This window comes from Camelus ferus, chromosome 29 (genome assembly GCF_009834535.1).
Source record: "Camelus ferus isolate YT-003-E chromosome 29, BCGSAC_Cfer_1.0, whole genome shotgun sequence".
NCBI classification, from domain to species: domain Eukaryota; kingdom Metazoa; phylum Chordata; class Mammalia; order Artiodactyla; family Camelidae; genus Camelus; species Camelus ferus.
The window spans coordinates 1,127,471-1,134,841 of NC_045724.1; the positions used below are offsets into that span (position 1 = coordinate 1,127,471).

General features: G+C 38.2%; 1 pseudogene; it reads left to right on the forward strand.

Annotated features, from left to right (window-relative positions):
- Nucleotides 1-6,017: 6,017 nt before the first annotated feature.
- On the forward strand, nt 6,018-6,757 carry LOC102504428 (annotated as a pseudogene).
- The last annotated feature ends 614 nt before the right edge of the window (nt 6,758-7,371 follow it).

Sequence of the window (7,371 nt, forward strand, 5' to 3'; positions counted from 1 at the left end):
TAACTAGAGAAATGCAAATCAAAACTACAATGAGGTATCATCTTACACCAGTCAGAATGGCCATCATTAAAAAGTCTACAAATAATGAATACTGGAGAGGGTGTGGAGAAAAAGGAATCCTCTTACACTATTAGTGGGAATTGTAAATTGGTGCAGCCTAGTGGAGAACCTTATAGAGGTTCCTCAAAAATCTAAAAATAGAGTTACCATATGATCCAGGAATTCCACTCCTGAGCATATATCCACAGAAAACTCTAATTTGAAAAGATACATGCACCCTAATGTTTATAGCAGCACTATTTACAACAGCTAAGACATGGAAGCAACCTAATTATCTATCAACAGATAAGTGGATAAAGAAGATGTAGTACACACACACACACACACACACACACACACAGTGGAATATTACTTTACCATAAAAAATAATGAAATAATCCCACTTGCTGCAACATGGATGGACCTAGAGATTATCATATTAAATGAAGTATGTCAAACAGAGAAAGACAAATATTACATGATGTCTAAATAAAATGACAGAAGTGAACTTATCAACAAACCAGAAATAGACTCACAGACATAGAAAATGAAATTACAGTTATCAAAGGAGAAAGGGTGGGGAGGGATAAATGGGGAGTTTGAAATTAACATATATACACTACTATATATAAAAATACATAAACAACAAGGGTCTACTGTATAGCACAGGGAACTGTATTCAACATCTTGTAATAATCTATGAAATCTGAAATGGAAAAGGATCTGGAAAAGAAAAAAATATATATATATATGCATATTTCTGAATTACTTTGTGGTAATCTGAAGTTAACACAATGTTGTAAATCAACTCAATTTCAATAAAAAAGAAAAAAATTCTGTTGTGTATGAATAATTTCAAAACATTCATTTAAACAAATATAACATAGTTTTAATCTATTCTTTTTGTTTTATTTTTATTTATGTTTAAGGATGTTCCACATATTGATTCTAAATACATTTCATCTCCCAGAAGATTTCATTCATATCCTGAGGTCACAGGCAAAAAGTAGCCAGGTGAGAGCTGCCATCTCCTGTTTAATAGAAAAGAACAAATCTGACTCCATATTAGATCTGTTTCTTTGGTTTTAACCCTTTGCCCTGTTTTCTAGGCTTAGTCTTGCTAGCTCTGCACCTTTTCCAAAAGAATGTTGCCTTTAGCCTGAAATATATAGAAGAGCCTATTCTCAAGGCTCTGACCTTTAAGGATATTAACACTTTTGCACTATATAAAGATAACAAGCTGCAGAATGGAAAATAACATTTGTTTTGTTGGAGGTTTACAGGGACACCATGATCTGACCCACTTGGACAGCTACAAGAACAAAGAATTCCTACACCAAGAAGTTTGCAGCCACCAACCACACCCCCTCCTCTGTTTTCCTTTTGCATGAACAGAGCCTGTATTCTGACTGGAGCAGGATGGCTCTCCAAGACATTAGTCTGCCATCCTCTTGGTCTGCCAGCTTTCCGAACAAAGTCATATTTCTTGTCCCAATACCTCGTCTCCTGATTTATTGGCCTGTCATGTGGTGAGGAGAATGAATTTGGACTTGGTAACACTGTCACCACAAGATAGGAAAGTTTTGTTTCCTTCTTCCCTTTGAACCCAGGCAAAGTTGGAAACTCAAAAGCAAGCCTGGAAGATAGCAATAACATTAACTTTCAGAGCATCTCAGAAGTGACTTTCACAGGCTGTCAAAGTCATTCCAAGTCCTTGAAAAAGTTAGTCTGAATTGGTTTTGGAAGCATGTTCATCAGTCAATAATACTGAGATTGTGTGCCTTTATTGCCATGTTGCTTTATCCTGAAGTAGGCCAAAGCTATTTCTCTGAAGGCTCCAAGATTAACCTTGCAGCCTAAAAGTGCTCCCTAAGTGTAATGATCTTGGCAGTGCAGCAAGGTGAACTTCCCAAAGTCAGAGAAGCAGAAGACTGTCAGAAGGATGAGCCTGTTGTTGGGAAAACATGTGACTTGGACACACTGTGGATGTGTATTGGGTCATCTCCATAATGCAAACAGAAAAAAAATCCCAGGGAGCCTGGAAGCCTCCATGTCAGAAGGCTGCTGCTGCAGCCATCTGCCTATGAAAACCAGTCAGGGCACTTAAACAGCTTAGCTTGCAGGTCACCAAGCAAATGCTCAGTTTTTGTCTAGCCTAAACTTGGTAAGCTCTCGGAATAATCAAGTCCTTGATCGAGCATGGAGAATTCCCACCCCAAAGCCTAGTCAGGTCCTAGGAACATTGCTGTAGTCAGACTGATTCAAATAGGTGCTGGGTTTCTAAGGGAAACCCCTGCAACACTCCCAAAGGTCAACTGCAGAAATCTGTGCAGGAATGAGCTAATTCTAATTCCAATCTGGCAGAGCCTTGCTTTAGCAAGATGAATGTCCAGCCTCCTAAACATGGAAGATCTCTAGAGACTCAAATTCTATAATCTTCTTTATAGGTCCATTATCGTATTTTTTCTTTTGGTGGTCAGCAACATTAGTTTATTTTTCAGGGAAAATCACCTGCTCATTAAAATCTCTGTGTCCTTATTTTATTTGCTACTGAAAAGAAAAGCTGTTTAGAGCTTTTTATAGAAATTTAAAGTCTTCATTTATTAAAAAGTAGCCTCTCTCCCTTTTCTTTCCTTTGAAAAACAAAACAGAACAAAAAATTAATAAATGAAAAAGTATTTACTTTGACCTTTCTTATGATACCTATTTTCCATCACTCTATTCTTTGTCAAAAAGAAAAGAATTATACAGTCAACAATGTTTTTGAAATACTGTTTGACATTATCACCCTTTCTTGGAAACCCTTGGTATGTATTAGCAAATTAAAGGCTCTAAGGAAACCAGGGAATATATATACATTACTTTCTGTGCAAACATATATCTACTAACAGAAAAACAACAAGCCCTCAAAACATACATTTTATGTTTTTATTTTTTCTTAAAATATATATTTTAATAATGATTAACAATATCATTTAATATGTAAAGAATAGTGAAATGTGCATAAAAGTCACTAGATTAGTAAAGCAAAAGGTCAGGATACAGTATCTGCTTGAAACCTGCTGTTTGCAGGGCAAAATTTATGGGAGATTTCAGAATCAATTTACCCAGAATATTGATAGTACTTTTATTTTTATTCTTATTTTATTGAAAGATAGTCATTTTACAATGTTTTGTTAATTTATGGTATACTGTATATGATTCAGCTGTGTGTGTGTGTGTGTGTGTATATATATATATATATAGCAGATATTTCTTGAATATATATATAGTTTCCTTTAAATATTCTTTTCCATTATAGGTTATTACAAGCTATTGAACATGGTTCACTGTGCTGTACAGTGGGGTCTTACTGTTTATCCATTTTATATATAGTAGTTAGTATATGCAAATTCTGAACTCCAAATTTATCCCTCCACACCTTTCCTCCCTGGTAAACATAAGTGTGTTTTCTGCATCTCTGAATCTGTCTTTATTATATAAATAAGTTCATTTCTGTCATTTTATTTAGATTCCACATATAAGTGATATCATGTGGTATTTTCTGTCTCTTTTTGGATTACTTCATTTAATTTGACAATCTCCAGGTCCATCTGTGTTGCTACAAGTGACATTATTTTATTCTTTTTTATGGCTGAATAGTATTCCATTGTGTGTGTGTGTGTGTGTGTGTGTGTGTGTGTGTGTGTGTGTGTGTGTGTGTATCCCTAAACTTCTTTATCCATTCTTCTGTCAATGGACACATAGTTTGCTTCCATGTCATGGTTATTGTAAATAGTGCTTCTATGAACATGGGGGTGCATGTATCTTTTTGAATTAAGGTACCCTCTGGATGTATGCCCAGGAGTGGGATTGCTGGATTGTATGATAAGTCTATTTTTAGTTTTTTTAAGGAATCTTATACTGTTTTCATAATGGCTTCACCAAAATACATTCCCACCAATAGTATAAGAGAGTTCTTTTCCCCCCATACCCTTTCCAGAATTTATTGTTTGTGAACCTTTTAATAATGGACATTCTGACTGACATAAGGTGATACCTCATTGTACTTTTGAATTGCTACCCCTGATAATTAGCAACATTGAATGTCTTTTCACATACCTATTGGCCATCAGTATGTCTTCATTAGAGAAATGTCTGTTAAGATCTTCTGCCCATTGTTTGATTGGGTTTGTTGTTGTTGTTATTGAATTGTATGAGCTGTTTGTACATTTTGTAAATAAGCTCTTGTCAGTTTCATTGGTTGCTAATATTTCCCCCTATTCCATAGGTTGTCTTTTTGTTTTGTTTATAGTTTGCTTTGCTATGCAAAACTACAAGTTTAATTAGGTCTTGTTTGTTTATTTTTGCTTTTATTTCTATTGCCTGGGTAGACTGCCCTAGGAGAAGATTGATAAAATTTATAGCAGAGAATGTTTTGCCTCTATTCTCTTCTAGGAGGTTTATGGTGTCTTGTCTTATGTAAGCCATTTTGAATTTTTTTTATATAGTGTGAGGGAGTGTTCTAACTTATGATTTACATGTGGTTGTTTTCCCAACACCACATGTGAAAGAGACTGTCTTTTCTCCATTGTATATTCTTGCCTTTTTTGTTGAACATAAATTGACTGTAGGCATGTGATTTTATTTCTGGGCTCTCTATTCTGTTCCATTGATTCGTATGTCTGTTTTTGTGCCACTATGACACTGTTTTAATTACTGTAGCTTTGTAGTATTGTCTGAAGTCTGGGAGGGTTATTTCTACAACTTCTTTTTATTTCAGTATTACTTTGGCAATTCTGGGTCTTTTGTGATTCCATATAAATTTTAGGATTATTTGTTCTAGTTCTGTGAAAAATTCTAGTTCCAGTTCTAGTCCTGGGTAATTTGAAAGGTATCATATTAAATCTATAAATTGCTTTGGGTCATATGGTCATTTTAACAATATTAATTTTTCCATTCAAGTTCTGGTGGGCTAGAAACTTGTCCATATCTTCTAGGTTGCCCAATTTATTGCTATATATATGTTCATGGTATTATCTTTATTGTTTTTTTTTTAATTTATCTGGCATTAGTTGTAATTACTTCTATATTATTTCTTATTTTATTTGAGTCCTCTCTCTTATCTTTTTGGTAAGCCTGGCCAGAGGTTTGTCAATTTTGTTTACTCTTTTAAAAAATCAAATTTCTTACAGCAAGCAAAGTTGATAATATTGCACAAGAATTATTCTAGGAAGAGGCAGCTTCATTTGTTTTCTTTACAGAATTGATTTTTTATTAAGATATAGCTCTGTTTCAGCATGATAACCATCATTTGTTATTCATAATTTTGTTCACACATGGAACTTGGCTGATGTTTTTAAACTATTAAACCAGTGTGTCTTTCTCCTCCATATATTAGGTTCTCTTGAGCCGTTCTACCATATAAACAAATGGAATAGGAGAGATGGATGCCATCTTATGAAAAAAGGATGATAGGATTTCTGGGAAGGTTCATAAAAGCAAGAAGAAGAGGTAGAAATCTCACTTCTACTACCCACACTTGATTGTGATCCTACAGAAGGAAAAGAGAGGGAAGTAAGTTTTAGACCAATGGCTCCACTGCTCCAGTCTTGAGAGAGAAGATTGTTGGTGGGGAGGAGAAAGACTCAAATTGGGGGGGGGGGGCTTTCTGGAGCCTCTGGAGGGAGATTCCTCATAGGGTAAATTTGCAGTAACCCAGAGTGGGCTCAGCAGTGGACAAATGGCAACACAGTGAGTTTAGGTAGAAGGAGCAGTGCCAGCAGCTCTCTCAGCCTGCCTCTTCCTCCTTTGTAGGTTAGAAGAATTCCAGGATTTTTCTAGTAGCCTCAGTATCCCACAGAAATCACTGAAGTCTGAGTGGGGAGCTTGAAAGTGAGGCTTGCTGTGGTGGGTGTGAAGTGACCTTATAGACAAGGTTTCCTCCTGTAGCCAGGGACCAGAGATGAGTCATACTAGATCTGAGCCATTCTGCAGTGATGGCAAGGGATAAAGTAAGCAGAGTGTGTAGGGATATCCTGATGGAGCCAGGAGAACTAACTGGATGCTCACCAGCCATATCACCAGCATCAATAACAGAGGGTTCCCAAGAGCAGGCAAAAGGACCCAGTGAGCAAACCACATGAGACTGAAAAAATACAAGGGCTGCTGACATGTCTCTGCACATCCCCTATCCAGCCCAAGCATGACTGTCCCCCTGACCCATGGATTGAGGACTGGCCAGAGCTGGATCATCTCCTCCAGGGGAGCCAGGGCCAGCCCCCAGACTTCAGGGATCAACTGGCTTTGCCCCAACCATCTCCCTTGCCCCCTCCCATGCCTTTTCTCTACCCTCTTCCTCAGCCCTTCCCACTTCCTCTGTTTCCATCCCTGCCCCAGGATCCCCCTTTTTTCCCAAGGCCAGCTTTTCCTACTCCATGAATTCTTCAATTATAATCCAATGGAAGACTTTTTGATGCCACCCCACTTAGGATGTGGCCCTGGAGCAAACTTTGTGGCTGGCCCCCTGCCTCCTCCAATCCCCAGCCCTATCCTCCTGAGATCTCCACTGGGGCCTAGTGGTCCACTGGGGAATGCCCCACTGTGTTCACAACAGCCCCTACCATGTGCTAAGGATGGGGGTACCCTGCAGGCAGTGGCTCAGACACTCATACATGCTGATCCACACATACAACTGGACAGATGGCCTCCTGCCTATCCAGGGACATGGCCCAGGTAAACTGGATCTTGTGCTGGGGCTGGATGTGCTATAGATCTGCAAGGCCTGCTTGCCACCCAAGGAGCTGGACCTGGGTGTCTGCTATGGCCTGTCTGGCACTATTCTTGTCCATTGCTATCACCAATAAAAGCATGGAAGAATAACAAACAAAAAATGAAGTCACACATTGAGTTCTCACCAAAAGCCATCTTAGGGAACACAAGAACAAATCTGGAAACTGAAGTTTGAGAAAAATGCTTGAGTTACCTAAAAGAAATTTTTACTTTCTTTAGAGCAGCTGAGTTTAGCCATTTGGATTAATTTAGTGTGTCTGCCCCTGTCTGTCAACCGTCACTATCTGGAGGAGTACAATTGTTACCAAGTCCAAACTCATTCTGCTCACTGCACAACAGGCCAATAAATCAGGAGATGAGGTGTTGGGGTAAGGAAAAGCGACTTTATTCAGAAAGCCAGCAGACTGAGAGGATGCCAGACTAATGTCTTGGAGAGTCATCCTCCTCTGGTCAGAATACAGGCTCCTTTCATACAAAAAAATGGGAGGGGGTGTGGTTGGTTGTTGCAAACTTCTTGCTGTAGAAATTCTCTGTTCTTGCAGCTGTCCATGTAGGTCAGGC